The sequence below is a fragment of the Alexandromys fortis genome, unplaced genomic scaffold (assembly GCF_014885135.2).
Source record: "Alexandromys fortis isolate MF-2015 unplaced genomic scaffold, M_Fortis_MF-2015_v1.1 scaffold_138, whole genome shotgun sequence".
Lineage (NCBI taxonomy): Eukaryota > Metazoa > Chordata > Mammalia > Rodentia > Cricetidae > Alexandromys > Alexandromys fortis.
Genome location: NW_026068034.1, coordinates 1,047,653 through 1,066,338, shown reverse-complemented (window position 1 = coordinate 1,066,338; position 18,686 = coordinate 1,047,653).

Below are 18,686 nucleotides of genomic sequence, written 5' to 3'. Positions count from 1 at the left end.
TATTTATTTATTTATTTATATTTTTGAGACAGAGTTTCATTTATCTCAGAGGCTAACTATTAACTCTATACATTGGCAAGATTAGCCTTGGTCTCTTTTTTTTCTTATTTATTTTATTTATATGGCTGTTTTACCTGCATGTATATCTTTGCATCATGTGGGCACCTGGTACACAGGAGGCCAGAAGAGGGCCTAAGATGTCCTGGAACTGAGTTACAGATGTTATAAACCACCATGTGAGGGCTGGGCATTGAATTTGGCTACTCTGGAAGCTGCTTAACCATCTCCCCAGTCTTCAACTCTTGATTCCTTTGCCTCCACCTCCCACAAGCTGGGGTTACAGATGTATGTGTCATGTCCAGATGTTCATTTTTAGTAGTTTGTGCTATATAAACATAAGCATGTTTTAGTTACCTGCAACAAAACACCACGACCAAACCAGGCTGGGGAGGAAAGAGTTCATTGGGCTTGCACTTCCACGTTATAGTCCGTCACTGAATGAAGCCAGGACAGGTCAGGAACCTGGAGGCAGGAACTGATACAGAGGCTGGGTCCTCCCCCATCAATCACTAATTAAGAAAATGCCTTACAGCCAAATCTTGTGGAGGCATTTTCTCAATGAGGTTCCCTCCTTTCAGCTAACTCTAGTTTATGGGCCAAGTTGACATAGCATTAGCCAGCACAAAGCAAGAGACAGAAATATATTTAGTAATACAAAGTTTAACTCTAAGATTGAGGCTATCAATTGAAATTACATGAGAGAAAAAAGGACAGAGGAGAAGAAGGAAGGAGTAGAAAGCCTTTCACTTTGCTCTCACAGGGGAATTACAGGCTGGCTAAAGAAAGAGAGGGTCAGGATAGTTACCAGGAAGCTGGAGGCTGGAGCAATGGCTCAGTGGTTAAGGGCACTGGCTACTCTTCCAGTTGACCTGGGTTTGGTTCCCAGCACCCACATGGCAGCTTACAACCATCTGTGATTCTAGTTCCAGGCGATCCAGTGCCCTCTCCTGACCTCCCTAGGCACCAGGCATGCATGTGGTGCATAGACATACACTCAGGCAAACATACATTCACATAAAATAAAGAAATAGTTTTTAAATAGGTAGTTACCAGGTATGGTGACACACATCTGTAATCCCAGCACTACTGGGGCTCAGACAGGAAGATCAGACATTTCTGGCCATCCTTGACTACAAAAGGAGTTAAAAAGGGGCTGGACTACATGACACCTTGTCCTAACATGTCTATGGGTGCTGGAGAGATGGCTCCGTGTTAAGAACACATACTCCTCTTGTTTCCAACACTCACATGGCTGCTTACAAGCCCCTACAACTCCAGCTCCAGAGGATCTGATACCCTCTTCTGGCCTCCAAGGGTTCTTGCACACATGTGATGTACCTACAGACAAGCAGGCACACACACATTCACAAAAGCAGTAATTCTTTAATCCTATCTGCTGTGTTCTACAGACACACCTAAAGCAAGTGAGCATTCGCACTTCTTCCTGCACCCTGAGCTCTCATGCCTGCTGTTTTATTTTTCATTGTCAACCGTTATAGCAAGTACATTTCACTCTATAGCCTCGAATTGTATAACATTTCTTTTTGCAAGTAACGCTTCCAGCTATCATTTGTGGGTCTTGTTTGTGATCCTCTGCTTGAATCTATAATTAGCATATTTTTAAAGCCAGTCTTTGACATGAACAGCAACAACCACTACAGTGATAAGAGAACAAACCGTCTTAACTTTGCTTCAGCTCCTAGGTGCTTGCTGTGCCCAGACACTCCAAATTATCTCATTTAGCCCTCAAAACAACCCTACATCTCCAAACACTTATTACCCTTATTTTATAGATGCTTATTCTTTAAACACAGTAATTTTGCTTTCTTCGAGCTTCTACATCTAAAATTGTATATTCCCTCCACACCCAGCATGAAATTGTACCCTAAGAATGCATAAGACTGTTACACTAAAGATGACTGTTTCATCTTAGCACAAACCAAAGACCCCACCACCCTGTGAGGACAGGAGGAGTTAAAAATAATCGCAACATTTTGTTCCACCGTACTCTGGAGTCCCACGGAGTGCACCCTGAAAATCCGACTTTGAGAATTCTTAATTTACTTCACCATGAAAGGAGAGTTTGAGAAGGAAGCCTATTGCTGGGAGCAGAGTATTTCATTATACGTACGGAAAGAAAGTATCACCAAAAGAAAGGCCACACCATGACCTTTAAGTACTCAAGGCCATATAAGAAACAAGTGGAGATGACTTTCTCTGAAATTATAATTCTGAAGAGAAAAAAAAGTGAACGAGTACTACTTTCAAAATTATTAGCTCAGGCTAAGGATGTAGCTCAGTAGGAGGAAGGATTGCTTCATATGCACAAAATCCTGAGTTAGTTCTCAGTACCAAGGAAACCGAGGGGTAGTACATACCTATATTCCCAGTGCTTGTGAGTCAGAGGCAGGAGGATAAAAAAAATTCAAGATCACAGTTGGTCACATTAGGGAGCTCAACGCTAGCCTGGGACATGTGTGACCTTGTCTCAAAGAGGGAGGGGACAGTAAGGGAGCTCAAGGCTAGCCAGGGATACTGAGACCTTGTCTCAAAGAGGAAGGGGACAGTAAGGTAGCTCAAGGCTAGCCAGGGATACTGAGACCTTGTCTCAAAGAGGGAGGGGACAGTTATATGGCTCACTGGGTAAATGCTCTTACAGCCAAGCCTGATAACCTAAGTTCTATCCCAAGTCACATGATAGAAAGAAAAAATTGGCTCTTGCCCTCTGACCTTAATATAGGCTTTCCTTCCACAAAAATAAGTAAATATTCAAATTACTTTAGAGGTTGTTTGAGTCATCCGCAAGTCTTGAAGTCACTGATACTTTCCCGGTTGAGACCTTGACAGAAGGATCAAACTTACACGCGGATCAGGATAGCCATGATCGCGTGTGTGTCTGTGTTGCTCCTAGAGCACCTGACGCCGGGTCATCACCTTCCCCGTCTCCTTCCCTTCAGTGACAGTTATGGTGCAGCTCCCAGTTCCCACTTCTCACTACTGCAAGTGGATGTGTAGGTGGTGGCTAAATTGGTCGCCCGTACCATAGCTTGAGGAGCACTGGAATTATGATAGGCTGGAGGAGGTACGGGCATCATTTGGAAATGGCGGTCTCCAACATCAGCTAATAACTCCGACGATGAGAAGGCAGCCAGGCAGGTGGTGAAGAACAGCTGATTCAGGCGATACAGGCCTTCAATGTGCACCCATGCCACTTGAGTGTCCTCAAGGGTTGAAGTAGCACCAACAGACTCGAAACTTTCCCTGCTCTGCCGTATGTGCTGAAGGAAAACAACTGGGAAGTGGCCACTGGCCGGGTAGTCATGCTCCAGTGGGTGGCCCCACACTCATGCACATACAGTGACTCTAAATTTAAATACAGTGGGATATTAAAATAAAAGAGGACACAAGGTTGAGAAGGGGATATGGGTAGAATTGGAAGAGGGAATTTCAATGTTATGGCCAGAATATATTATATACATATGACATTCTCAAAATAATGATTTTTAAGGAAAATAAAGGAGGTGGAGAAATGGTGCCATGGTTAAGAGCATTTACTGTTATTGAAGAGGACTTGGGTTCAGTTCCCAGTACCCACAGGGCAGCTCCCAACCACCTGTCATTCCAGGTTTCTAGTTCCCTCTTCTGGGGCTGCATGGGCAGGAGGCATGTATGTCACATACAGATATCTTTGCAGGAAACACCCATACACCTTAAAAGCAGACAAAAATACTTAAAATGCTGCAGGTGTGGCTCAGATGGTAGCACTCTTTCCTAGCATGCAGGAAGCCTGGGTTCTACGCTCCTCAACATTGCTCATAGTACGTTTACAGCTTTGGGTTCTCTAGACCCTTTGGTACATTGCCCATTATATTGGAGGCTGAGTCAGAGATACTGCAGATTTAACCCTACCTGGGTATGGAATCTCCCTGCCTCCAACCCCAGTTAGCAATCTGATGACGCTCTTTAGCCTCGGATGTGGATTTTCTGCTCCTGAAATACAGCAAAATTAGCGCTGTAAAGAGGAAAAGCAAATGGCTGGGAGAAGACCTTGGAGCTATGGAGAGGTGTCCAGTGGGATCCCCATGGCAGCACAGAATGACAGACAGAATGACAGACGCCTCGGATGGTAGCCGCTGCATAAGCAGGGTCTGTGCTGTGTTTCAGAGCCGGCATTCTCAGCAGATTGGGTCTGTTTTCATTCTCTTTTAAAAAGTGGCAGTGGGGATGGGGGTGGTAAGGAGCAACCAAACAGGCTAAAAAAGAAGCCATTTGATTCCCTCTCACAGCTGCTGGAACCCGCTCAAGCGGTGAGACATCCTATTTCAGGGAAGAGAAATGCATTTTGTTACTTGACAATAAACTGGATTTGCTGTTTATCGGCCCCTCTCCCACCACTCCAGGCCCCTCCTAATGGGGAAGCATTTAAGGATTTTCATAAATTCGTGTTTCCTATGCAGAGCACCGGCAATCCTGAGACATAATGACGACAGTGAAATCTGGGTTTAGGAATTCCTTTGAAAGCGGGCCAGGCTTGTCAGTGCCTCTCAGGAGCATATGGCTACAGGCAGCAATGATAATAAGAACCCAGGGAGGCACAGCTCAGTCACTCCGTTGTTGGGCCCCCTCATTGCTTCTCTGCTATCTCATCACTCGCTCTCCAGGCCATTGACAGGAAGTCTGTAAATGCCAAGGTGAAGAGGACCTGGTGTGTTACAATAGCAGGCAACACTAACTTATCCCCTCTCTCCTTCTCCTTTGAAAACAAACATCTTGGCAAGATACCTGAGACTCTGGAATGGACCGCCAAAACTCAGCAAGATTTCAGATGGTTGAGATTCCGGCTCCCGATGCCCTGATGTCTCCCCTCCCTCCTCCCTGAGATATTTTCATTTCTCTTCTCATTGGAGATAAATATTTTTATGGGAACCAGCCTCAATCGAGGTCATTATCAAAGACCCCGAGGATGAAGTTGCTCAGCTATAGATATTGGTGTGAACTTCTACCCGATTCAAACCAGCCACCAACCCCTCTCAGCGTCCTCCTCCCTCCTGCTCCCGCAGAGGTGTCCTGTGCAGACCTGACCTACTAATGCTCTCTCTCTCTCTCCCTCCATGTATTTGGCTGCTCCCAACAAGGTGCTGAAGCATTATCAGGGTGGCCTGTGAGTATCCACACTCTCCCCAGCCCCTTCTCTGGGCTTCTGTAGCACCCACATTGTCCTCGGTCACACAGACCCTGCACAGAACACTTGGTATAAGCTCTGGCTCTGCCTCTTACTAGCTCTGTGACCCTGGACAAATGACTTAGCCTTTCTAAGCCTCAGTCCCTCTGTTTCTACATGAAATCTGGGCCCCAACAATTATCTGGGGTAGCTTGGCCATGCTTCTACTGCTGTGATAAAACACCCAGACACAAGAAGCGAAAGGGGGGAAGGGCTCAGTGGCTCACAGTTCCGGAGTACAGTCCAAGATAGCAGGAAAACTATGACAGCCTGAGCTGCTTGAGGAAGCTGGTCACGGAGTGTCCACCATCAAGAAGCAAAAAAAGATGAACACCGATGTTAAGGTCACTTTCTTCTTTTCATACAGTCCAGGATTCCAGTACAGAATACATAGGTGGAGTTTTTCTGTTCTTCCAATCAGCTCCCAAATAACCACACAGAAACTTAATAGTAATTATAAGTGTTTGGCTGATAGACTAGGCTTGTTACTAACTAGCTCTTGCAACTTAAATTCATCCATAGTTCTGATCTATGCTCTACCACATGGTAGAACCTTCTTTCATCATGGCATATCCATCTCCTGCTTCCTCGGCATCTAGCTGGTGACTCCCCATCTCTGCCCTTCTTCTTCCCAGGGTCCTCTCAGTTTGGCTCTCCCACCTAACCTCTTCCTACCTAGCTACTGGACAATCAACTCTTTATTAACAACGAGAGCAACACAGCTTCGTAGTGTACCGAAGGATTGTTCCACAACAAGAGTATGGAGCCTAGCCAAATTAATCCCTCACAGGCAAGCTCAGAGGCTCAAATCCCTGTGATTCCAGATCTCGTCAAGTTGGCAAGTGAGATTAATCATCACAGTGGACTTCTTATAAGGCCTAAACAGAAAAATGCCTTTATGTATCCCGTGTGGTACCTACTTCATCAACACTGAGGCAGGTGGTCTAGCCTCATTTCTGTTGCTATGATAAAGCATCCTGACAAAAAGTAACTTAGGGGAGAAAGGGTTGATTTGTCCAATAATTCAAGGTTACAGTCCATCACTGCAAGGCAATGAAGGCAGGAATTTAAAGTATCATATCCACAGTTAAGAAACAAGAGAATAAATTCATGGATAGTTGCTTGCTCCCAGCTATCTTCCTCTATTCCTATATACTCCAAGGTCTAGCCCACGAAACAACGCCATCTATGTTAAAGTCATAGTTTTCTACCTCAATTAATAATCTAGACAACCTCCCACAGTCATTAATTTCCCATCTAGAAAATATATATGAATAATTTAATTACCTCTAAAGATACAGTCTCAGGGCAGGGCTAGAGAAATGCCTCAGAGGTTAAGGGCACTTGCTGCTGTTCCAGAGGTCCCAAGTTCAAGTCCCAGGACCCATAACTCTAGTCCCAGGGCACCCAATGCCCACTTCTGACCTCCTCAGGCACCAGAGACACATATGGGACACAGACACACACACTGGTGAAAACATTCATACCCATAAAATAAGTAAATAATAAGAGATTGTCAGGGAGCCAGCAAGACGTCTTAGTAGGTAAATGTGCTTGACACCTAAGTTCAATGCTAAAACCACATAGTAAAAATAAAAGTAGAAAATGTATTCCCACAGATTGTCCTCTGACTGTCATACATGTGACACAACATGTATAAATAAATAATACACAACACATAAATAAATAATAAATAAATACAATTTTAGATATTAATAGTTGAAGAAAATGTAGCATGCCCTACTACCTCAGTCAGTAGAGCATGAGACATTTTTTCTTTTTTCAAGACAATGTTTCTCTGTAGCTTTGAAGCCTGTCCTGGAACTAGCTCTTGTAGACCAGGCTGACCTCAAACTCACAGAGATCTGTCTGCACCTACCTCCTGAGTGCTGGGTTTAAAGGTGTGCACCACCACCCAGCTAAGCATGAGACTCTTAATCTCAGGGTCCTGGGGTCGAGCCCCACTTTGGGCACCAACTGTAATATGGTTAATAAAAACCCAGAGATAGATATTGGGGTTCAACCTGAAGATCAGAAAAGCAAAGCAGCCAAGTCACTAGAGAGCTCTTGAAATCTTCAGACTGAAAAAGAGTGAGTTACTGTCTCATCCTGCCTTACTTTCTTCTCAGTTCTGGGATTAAAGGCATGCACCACCTCTGCCTGGCCTCTATGTCTAACTAATATGGCCGCTGGGATTAAAGGTGTGTGCCACCACTGCCTGGCCTGTATGGCTGACTAGTATGGCTGCTTTGCACTGACCTTAAGGCAAACTTTATTTATTAAAATACAAAGGAAATATCACTACAGAAAAATTCTTAAAAACAGAGAGCTGGCAGGTTCTTGGTTGAGGAGATAGCTCAGTTCCTAAAGACCTCGCCGTATGTCTTAGTCACTGTTTGTTGCTGTGAAGACATTCGATGACTGCAACAACTCTAATAAAAAAAAAACCAAGCATTTAATTTGGGCTTGCTTGCAGATTCAAAGCTTTAATCTATTATTATTGCAAGGTATCATTGTGGCAGGGAGCATGGGAGCAGGCAGGCAGGTGCTGGAGAAGCAGCTAAGAGCTACATCCCAATCCATGAGCAGAGAGAGACTGGACCACTCTTGGGTTTTTGATACTTCAAAGCCCACCCCCAAAGGCCACACCTCCTAATCCTTAAAATCCTTTTAAATAGTGCCACTCTCTGGTGACGAAGCATTCAAATATTCGAACCTATGGGGATTATTCTTAGCCAAACCACCACATTTCACTCCCTTGTTCCCATAGGCCTATAGCCATATTATAATACAAATGCATTCAGTCCAACTTCAAAAGTCCTCATAGTCTATCATGGTCTCAACACTGCTTAAAAGTCCAAAGGCTAAAGTCTCTTCTGAGATTCATGGTAATCTCTTAACTATAATCCCCTACAAAATCAAGAAGCAAATCACATACTTCCAACACACAATGGCACAGAATATACATTATCATTCCAATAAGAAGGCACACACACACATGCGAGTGAGTGTGTACAGAGGAGGGAGGAAGGAGGTAAGGAGGGAGAAGTGGTCAGGTTCTGACTAGAAAGTGTTTGTAAACTGTGCTATTCAAAGTACACAGTGCTGATCTAGCATGCAGTTCACTTGATAGCTTACTAGCCTAGCATGCACAAAGCCCTGGGTTTAATCCCCAGCAACACATACACTGGATGTGGCAACATATAAAATGCTATGAGCTGGGTTTCTCTAGGTTTAGAAAACTTGCAAGTACACAGCACCTCACAGCAAAAGCCGTAAGAGTCAAGAAGAGAAAAGTAGAGAGTCTAGGACAGTACCTACCATCAAATCTCAGGCAGAAAGAGTTAAATCCCAGTCTGGGAACTGGGATAAGTAGATTTAGCAGCCAACCACTTTACGCTTCAAACCCTAAATCAGTGAGCAACCTAGAAAGCCAGGACTGAGAAAGAAGTTTTGAGGTTTACATCCCTATCTTCTGAGATTCAGGCCCGGAAGGTTTGCCAACCTCCTCCAGTCTTTACCCATTGCCCTCTGTGCTGCCCACACCTCAGTGAAGAGAGTCTGCAATCCTCAGCTTCTGGGACTCAGGAAAACTAAGTGATTTTCCTGAAGACCAGAGATCTTAGTGCTTTAGAATCAGAAGAGATGTGTGACGTACAGGGCTGGGATCAGCTGGTAGAGGGCTTGCTTCGCTTCCTAGTTTACTCTTTGTCCTGAGATTAAATACACTGGCTAAAAAAGGATCAGGTGAGGAAGGAATTTATTTGGCTTACGCTTCTAGGTCACAGTCCATCATTGAGGGAAGTCAAGGCAGGAACCCAAAGTATAAATCATGGAGTAATGACGCTGAGTGGATGATCCCAGACTCATTCCCAAGCTCACCATGCTCAGCTAGTTTTCCTACACAGTCTAGAAGCACCTGCCTAGGGGATGGTGCCACCCACAGACCTACCTAGGGGATGGTGCTACCCACTGTGGGCTGCCTAGGGGATGGTGCCACCCACTGTGGGCTGCTCAGGGGATGGTGCCACCCACAGACCTGCCTAGGGGATGGTGCCACCCACACACCTGCCTAGGGGATGGTGCCACCCACACACCTGCCTAGGGGATGGTGCTAGCATCTGTGGGCTGCCCCGCACATCAATTAGCAATCAAGACAATCCCCCCAGACATGCCCACTGAACAATCTGATCTAGGGAATTCCTCAACTGAGGTTTTCCTCTCAGATGACTCTACGCCTTGTCAAGGTAACAAAGTTTACTATGACACCTAGAATGCATAAATCATCCATAGCAGTGAATGAAACTGGACACAATGGTCCACGTATGCCTCTAATCCTAGCACTCTCGAGTTCAAGGTCATCTACAGTCGTACAGTGTCCTGGCTCGTCTGGCTTGTTAACTTCACTACAACTGGAATCAGCTAGAACTCAAGCAGCTGGGCAGGCCTGTGAGGAATTTTTTTTTTGATTGAATCATTTGAGGTTGGAAGACCCACCCTAAAACTGGACCATACTAAATTCTGGTGGCAGCCTATATAAAAGAACATGGAAGAAGGAAGATTTCCCTGTTGGCCTATTTGGCCTATCCTGTTGCTGAGGCATTCCTTCAGTAGTGCTAGAACCTACTTCTTCAGGATCCCAATGCAGACGGAAGACCAGCTAAGACATTCAGACCAGATGATTAACTGATTCTTGGCCTTTCCATCAGGAGACAGTCATTGTTGGACTAGCTGGACCACAGCCTATAAGGTACTCTAATAAATCCCCTTTAGAATATATACATGGATATTCTTTTAGTTCTGTTCCTCTAGAGAACCCTGGTCAACACACATAGTGAATTTGAGGATAGCCTGGGATAAACGAGACCCTATTTTTAAAAAAGTTTGAACCAGACCTCTAGGACCAAACAGAAAAGCACACATTCCAGCTCCCACATCCGTGATGTGGGATTCCCGTCTGTATGCTGTGAATATGTTTTATTACCACTGGTTAATAAAGAAGCTGCTTTGGCCTATGGCAGGACAGAATAAATCCAGGTGGGAAATCCAAACAAAGATACAGAGAGAAGGAAGGCAGAGTCAGAGAGACGCCAAGTAGCTGCCAAAGGAGGAAGATGCCAGAACCTTACCAGTAAGCCACAGCCCTGTAGAGATACATAGATTAATAGAAATGGGTTAATTTAAGATGTAAGAGTTTAATAAGAAGCCTGAGCCAACAGATGAAACAGTGTTGTAATTAATATGTTTTCTGTGTGATTATTTGTGACTGGAAAATGAAATGCAGTCTCTGACAACACATCCCCAGCTAAATCTATACCTGCAAGATAGTCAGGCACAACAGGAGTTCCCTGCTTTAAGCTTTGACTTCTGAGGGAGCAGAGAGGCCCAGAAGTGCCGGGAGCCCTGAGAGTCCATGCTACAGAGCCATCTGGAGCTGTACAAACAGAGCAGGAAGGCTTTCTTCATGTATCTGGTTCTAGGCCCCACCTCACCACTGTGGTGAATTAGACAACAACAAAACCAGAAGACAATTGCAGAGCCCCAGAGGCCATTTTGCAAGACTCCGGTATAGCAGTCACAAAGTTTCATTGCTCATTTTTGAGATTGGGAAGATTCCATTCAATGGCTGTTTATGAGAACTGATGTATCAACAGTTGGAGGGTAAAGGAGAAAAGGGAAAGCGTGGAAAGCAATAGCCTCCAGAGGGCACACCACGCACGCAGCTCAATAAGGACAGACTTAGACCATGAAGGGAGGAACTGAAATCTGAGACACTGAGGTCATGGGTCAACACAGTTTCCAAGGGGTAAGGAAGGCTGGAGCAGTCCGGGGAAACTGTGGAAAAGGAAGTAGTTGTGGCCCAAAAGGTCGTGTCTCTGACGTAGTAAAATAAGCAGAAACACCCACTGGTCTCTTGTACTAGAGAAAGTGGCCTCAGGCGGCCCTCATTCAGTGATCTCTACGGTCTAGCCCAGGCCCATCTCACTATCAGCCATGTTAGAGGGAGGCACCTTTCCAGAGACTCACGGTAAGGAGAGAAGAGCACCCCAAGTTCTGTGAGCTCCTTTGTCATTTCCCTCTCTCTGTATGAGGGATGACTCTCCAGCACGAAGCATCAGAGCTGGTCCTCTGGCTGAGATGTGTAGGGCGGGGCTCGGCTTGCAGAGTCAACGACAATGAGAGTTTTCCCACTGCGTGCAGATGTTAGTCAGACCGAGTGAATGGAGTGAAGTCAAGGGGGCTGGAGAGACGACTCAGTAGGCCAAGCGCTTACTGTACAAGCATGGCAACCCGAACGCAGCCAGCCAGCACCCATGTGAAAGGTGGACGTGGCAGCGTGTAACTGTACAGGTTACAGGGGCGGGGTGAGGACAGACAGATTCCTGAGGGCAGGCAGTCTGGCCAACCTATGAACTCTCAATGAGAAACTCTGTCTCAGAGACCCAAGGTGGAGGTGCTGCAGCTATGGCTCAGAGACTGAGAGTTCTTGCTGCTCTTGCAGAGGACCCTGTTCCGTTCCCAGCACCCACACCAAGCAGCTTACAACCGCCCATAACTCCAGCTCCAAGGATTCCATAGGAACTTACATGCACATGTGTATTTGTTCATGTGTGTGTGTGCACGCATGCACACATACACACAAACAAAAATAAAAGCTAATCTTTTTTCTCAAAGTTGAAAACTGGTATTCTGGTTCACAGCACCTGGAAGGCAGTGGCAGATGGATCTCGGTGAGTTCAAGGACAGTCGAGTCTACACAGCAAGTTACAGGGCAGCCAGGGTCACATGGAGAGATACTGTCTCAAAATAACCAAAGCAAATGAAGGGATAACAAAAAATTTAGAGAGACCGAGACCAGCAGCCTGGAGCAGCCTCCCGAGAAGCCACGGAAGCACGATAGCGGTGCTGCTGACTTGGAGCGGGTCACTGACTATATGGAGGAGAAGGAGATCCAGAGTTCGAATCTGGAGACGGCTATGTCCGTCAGTGGAGACAGATGGTCCAGGGAGCATGTGTAGCTGGGAGTGTTCTTTGTGGGAGTTTATGGCAGAAATAGAGAATGAAGACAGATGTGTACATACACATATATATTCACAGGGAGAAGGAATTAGCGAAGGTCACGATCAAGAAGGAAGATCTGGCCGGGCGGTGGTGGCGCACGCCTTTAATCCCAGCACTTGGGAGGCAGAAGCAGGCGGATCTCTGTGAGTTCGAGACCAGCCTGGTCTACAAGAGCTAGTTCCAGGACAGGCTCCAAAACCACAGAGAAACCCTGTCTCGAAAAACAAACAAAAAAAAAAAAAAGAAAGAAAAGAAGGAAGATCTGGGGTTGATAATGACAGAGACGGAGATCTCTTGAGCAGCAGCAGAAAGGAGCTTGCGGGAACACATGGGCAACATTGTGGAGGCTCTTATTGCCCTAACCAACTGATAATGTGCTTTTTCTGACATTCTGGACTGGTTACTGAGATAAAGTGTTTTGTTATGCTGTTCTTGTTTTGTCAGCTTTATCTCTGATCAAATGCATTATATATTCTATTTTGTTGTCAGTTTCTAAGTTGGACCTTCATGAAAGTATATGAGCAATCAGTATAAAGAAGTACCTCACGTTCAAATACAGGCTCCCTGTGAATATATACACTTAAAAAATAAAAATAAATAAAAAATTTAAAAGGTGGAGAATCTATTTGAGGAAGACTTGACCTTGACCTCAGACTTCCACATGCACCTCATCCACATACCATATGCATGTGCGCATATGTACTGCACACAACATGCACACACAAACATGAAACAGAACAGCAGAATGAGTAAACAGAAACAAATCATTACCATATTACTGATAAAACCGATGCATAGCAACCAGTTTATCTTGAAAGCCTACTGGCTGTTATAAAACAGAAGTCTGTCCTCTGCCCACAGCACGCGTGTGTATTCGCACGCACGCGCGCGCGCGCGCACACACACACACACACACACACATATACACACCTCACACCAGCCACAGCAGGATATTGCAGAACCATGGCCACAGAAGTCCCTGAAGTAAACTAGACAGCGTGTTAACTAAATAAACCCCAAACCTGACCGGCATCTCCAAGCTCCCTTTTATTTTCCAGCCAAAATCACTGCTGGATGTGCCTCACATAGTCTACCAGAGTTCCCGTGGTCTGAACACATATGAACATTGGCATTTAGGGAAGGATGGATGGCCCAGTGGTTAGGAGCACTGGCTGCTCTTCCAGAGGCCCTGGATTCTGTTCCCAGCACCCACAGTAGTTCTCAACCACCTGTAACTGCAGTTCTGGTGCCCTCCTCTGGCCTCCAAGGGCACCAGGCATGCATATGGCGGGCACACATGCATGCAAAACACACATACTCCTAAAAATTAAATGAAAATCTAAAAATAATTTTTTTAAAAAAAATCTACCCTTTTAACACTGCAAAGGGCAAAATAAAACCGAAAGCAGAACCGTTTTTAGCTGTAGTCACTATGTTATGCAACAGATATTCTGCATATACTCCTAACTTAATAAAAGTCTGTGCCCTTTGACCCTCACCTGCCAAACCAACACCACACCCCAGATCCCGGTAATGACCATTCTGCTCTCCACGTCAACGTACTGGACTTTTAAGATTTCGTGTGTAATTAGATAATGTCATATATTTATCTTAATATAGTTCACTTAACTGGCTTCATCCAACCAATCGCAAAATGATAGGATTTCTTTCTCTTTTAAGGCTAAATAATACTCCATATTGTGTGTGTGTGTGTGTGTGTGTACATGTGCGTGTGTGTGCACACGCATGCGTGCCTTGTTTTCCTTACTCACTCACCTTTTGGTAGATATTTAGGTGACCTCCTGTCTTGGCTGTTATTGATGATGCTGCAGCGACACGGGAGTGCACACATCCCTTCAGGATCCTGATTTCATTTCTTTTGGATATATACTTAGTAATGAGACTGCCAGATCATATGGCGGTTCTATTTTTAATTTTATGAGGAACATCCTAACTTGTTTCCATAATGGCTGAGCTAATTTGCATTCCCATTAACAGCACAGTACACTTTTTCAAGAGTCCTGAGATGTAAAAGGATATCTAAGAAAGGACAGCCCTAGCCCCACAATCACCGAGATTTTAAGAGAACGGCCCCTCCCATTCCCAGAGAGAGCAGTTACTGTTTGTTATTCCCTAAACTCAGAACTAAGTATTTCAAAGACTCCAACAGACACTAGGGATCTGGAGACCAACCTGGAGAGATGGGGAATGTCCCTTTTGTCCTTGGCTCACTAGGGTGATTGGTTATGCAGTTAGCTATGAACCACTGAAGTCCCAAGGGACTTGGCTTGTGGAATTAAGCAAAGGAAATTGCCTGCTTTATATGAGGATCTCCTATAGGGAACACGTACATATAACTCATTCATTTCTATTCTCTGTCCTTAGCCTAGGTTCCCTGGCAGAAAAAATGGGGAAATGGGGCAAAATGTATGTGCCAGTGCTGTCCTGAGAGGAGCGACCTGTGGAGGCAAGGACAGGAGGAAGCAGACAGGGAGGCCAAGTAAAGGACAATCAAAGAATTAAAGTCAAGTCGTCCTGGCTGGGAGCTGCTCCCTCCCAGGTGAAGGATTCCTCCTCAAGACTGGGAGTTCTAAAGGGAAGTTTGTTAAGAAAAGGCTGTCCCCAGGGCTTTGGCTGGCCCTCGAAAACCTATTCCTCATGCTGGATTGCCTTGCCCAGCCTGAATACAGAGAGAGCGCTTGGTCTTAGGGCAGCTTGATAAGTCATGCTCTGCGATGTCCATGGGAGGCCTTTCTGAGTACTTACAGAGGGGTGGATTGGGGTAGCGAGGGAAGGAGGGGGAGGGAATGGGAGGAGAGGAAGGAGGGAGGGAGGCTGTGGTCTGGATGTAAGATAAATAAAGTTTTAAAATGCAAAAGACAGAAAGAGAGAGAAAGAGAAGGAGGGAAAAAGGAGGGGAGGGAGGGAGAGAGAAAGGGAGGGAGGGAGGGAGGAAGGAAGGACCGACTGTGGTGAGTGTGTGCCTTCAATCACTGGGGAGACGAAAGTAGGTGGTTCTCTTTGAGTTCAAGGTCACCCTGGTCATCCTAGTCTACGTGATGAGCTCCAAGCCAACCAGGTGAGATCCCTCTCAAAAAAAGCAAAAGGAAGGAAGGAAGGAAGGAAGGAAGGAAGGAAGGAAGGAAGGAAGGAAGGAAGGAAGGAAGGAAGGAAGGAAGAGAAAAACCACTACTAACAACAAAGCAAGGACTCAGGAGGTAGAAGGTACTTACCTCTAACCTAAGCACCTGAGTCTGAGCCCTCCATGGAAGGATCCTGTTGGAAGGAGAGAACCAACTCCGATAACTTGTCTTTTGATCCTCCACACTTGTGCCAGGCACATGTGAATCTACATACACACTAAATAAAAATAAGAAAAAGCCAGAGAAAGTCCCTGAACCTGATGAGATGCACAGCCTCCTCCCTCCCCAAGGTTATAGAAGCAGCTAGGACTGCTAAGGAGACAGAGATCAGTCAAGCTGCCTGGGAGACTTTCAGATCGGTTGAGCTACCTAGAGGAGGCTGATGCAGCTGATGAAGGGACACCTCACCTTCCTCTAAGTAACCCCCTAAACACTCACTTGGTTAACCAAATGAACTTGTGTGATATGACTTAGGTCTGTCATTAGTTCCCTATTTGACAGGAGGAGATGTTTGTCTCTTTCATGTCTCCCTAATGCCACACAGCAGTCCTTAGCCAGCCGGGTGTCACCCACAACAACTCCTGGTTACCCCTCCATATGAAGTGTCTTCTCTGCCCCAGCATACTCCTTTAGAGGAGAGGCGGGGAGCCAGAAATCTACATTCTAACATTCTAGTAAGTTCCCTGGGAGGATTCTTTTTATATCCAAGTTCAACCACCACACTAGAGAGCAAGCAGTAAGTACTCTTAAGCACTGAGCCATCTCTCATACTACCCTTCCCCACAGTTTTTCTTTTGAGACACTCTGTATCTCACCAACCAGGCTAGACTTGGCTATTTTTATGTAGGTTCTATGGATCAAATACAGGTCCACATGTTTGCAAGACAAGCACGTCATTAACAAAGCCATCTCCCCAGCCCTTGCTATCATGTCTGTATTGCTCTCACAGACCAGTGACATGCAGAAGAATCACACATACCCGGAAGAGAGTGGAAATGGTTGGTTGTAGGATTTACTACAATCTCCTATGAGTTCTACACCACCAGATAAAGTACCATTTTCACACTCTTGGCTATAATTTACCCTCCTGCACACGGAGACTGGACAATCTTGTTTGATTTCAGCTGTTTTCCTTCTCTCTACTGCCCTCACGGATGGCTCAAAAGACCTTGCAGGGAGAAGAGGGACGGCCTTGACTTGTCCGCCCACACAGATGTTCCTGGAAAAAAACTACCTTATGCTAGATCTTTGGCAAGGTTGATGGCCTGATGTGAGGAGTTTACACTAATACACACCTAGAGCCAAATCATCTCGGGCCATCTCTGGCCCCTTTGATAACCATTTATCGCCCTCCTCTGTGTGTGACCTAACATCCTGGGACCATTTGGTAAATCCTTTGAAAAAAAGGACCTCAGTTTCTGTCACGAGATTCCATCAAATCTCCTTTTACCTTCTTAGCCTGCTTACCAGATGTCCCCACCAACACATCTAAAAGTTCCTTGGTTTAGGACTCTATTTTGTTCCTATAAAAACATCACCAAATTGTTACTCTGTTGGATCATGGGATGTGGGTTCACCTGAATCCACGTTATGGGCCAACAGCGCTAATATTTGACTCCAGACTGGACTGTCTTAGTCCCTTTCAGGTGACAGTTGTGTTTTTGCATTGATATTATCAGGATGAACCCTAAGAGGATTTACAATTAGGAGTACAGAATGGCAGCAGGAGGGCAGAGATACCAAGTTAGGGTGAGTAGTTAGTAGCCAGACATATGAGTGAAGAAAGCTCATGTAAATAAAAGCAACCCTGTTACAATGAGAGCTCACAATTCATTGTTGTCAGAGATTAAAAAAAAAAAAAACAGATGCAAGATCAATTTAGAGAAATTTAAAGAAAGTAGAGAAAACAGTAAAGAAATAAGGCTTGAAATCTTTATGGATTTACGGAATAAGACATAGTTTATTTTAGAGCCAAATATTAGTGTGATTGCCCCATGAACATAGATTCAGCTGAGCCCAAATCCCATGACCCAACAGAGTAACAACTGGTGCAGTTTTCATAGTAACAAAACTGATTTTCCTAATGGGACCAGGCAGTGGTGGCACACACCTTTAATCCCAGCAGAGACAGGCAGAGGCAGGCAGATCTCTGTGAGTTCGAGGCCAGCCTAGTCTACAGTGCAAGTTCCAGGACAGCCAGGGCAGTTACAAAAGGAGGTTACTCTGTCTCAACACCCTCCCCCACCAAAAAAAAATTTTTTTCCTGGTGGGGCTGGAGAGACAACTCCGTGATTAAGCACGCTTGCAGCTCTTGCAGAAGATCCAAGTTTGGAGTTCAGCACTCACCAATAGGCTATCTGTAACTCCAGCTCTGGGGCATCTGGTGCCCTCTTCTGGCCACCCACTCATACTGACAGAACATACAAAACATACATAAACTCATAAATGAAAAAAAGAACGGCTTCTTTTTTCTTTCCCAACAGCAGAAAATATAAGACACCTTCACTACTTCAACAGGAAATGGGAGGGACAGATTCCCCCGGAGCTGGGGTTGCAGGCATTTGTGAGACATTTGATGTAGGTGCTGGGAATCCAACTCCTGTCATCTGGAAGAACAAAGAGGCACATGCGATTAGCCCCTGAGCTGTATCTGCAGCTCCCCAGTCACCTCTTACAGAGTCTAGGACAGCTTAGAAACAAACTCAATCCTGGGAGGGGGGACTACCAGCAGCCGGCGTCTCTCCAACCTGCAGCCGCTAAATCAGGAGACTAGAAGGAAAACTCAGGAACCATTACGGCCCTCAGCAGACCCTCAGCAGAAAACAGTACTGGAGAGGAGGTGGGCCAGCTCGGGCTGAGAGTCTCTTAGTCAGCTTAAGAGTCCCATCCTGGTAGAGTTTCCAGAATGTGTAGAAGGAAGTTACATCCAGGCTGGTGGGTGATGGCTTCAAGATGAATAATATCTCAGCTATATTTGAACTCTTCTTAAACATAGAAAAAATTTGTTTCAAGAAATAGCTTTTAATCCGAGCATTCCTCTCTGCCAAGTGAGGCCATTTAAGGATCTGTTAAATGTTAAACCCGCTGAGCTCGTTTGCCCTATTGATACAGAACAGAGAAGACGAAGGAGACATCACAGAACAGGCCTGACAGAAACACATGAAGAGTCATCTCAAGTGAGGATCTGTGCTGTCGGACTT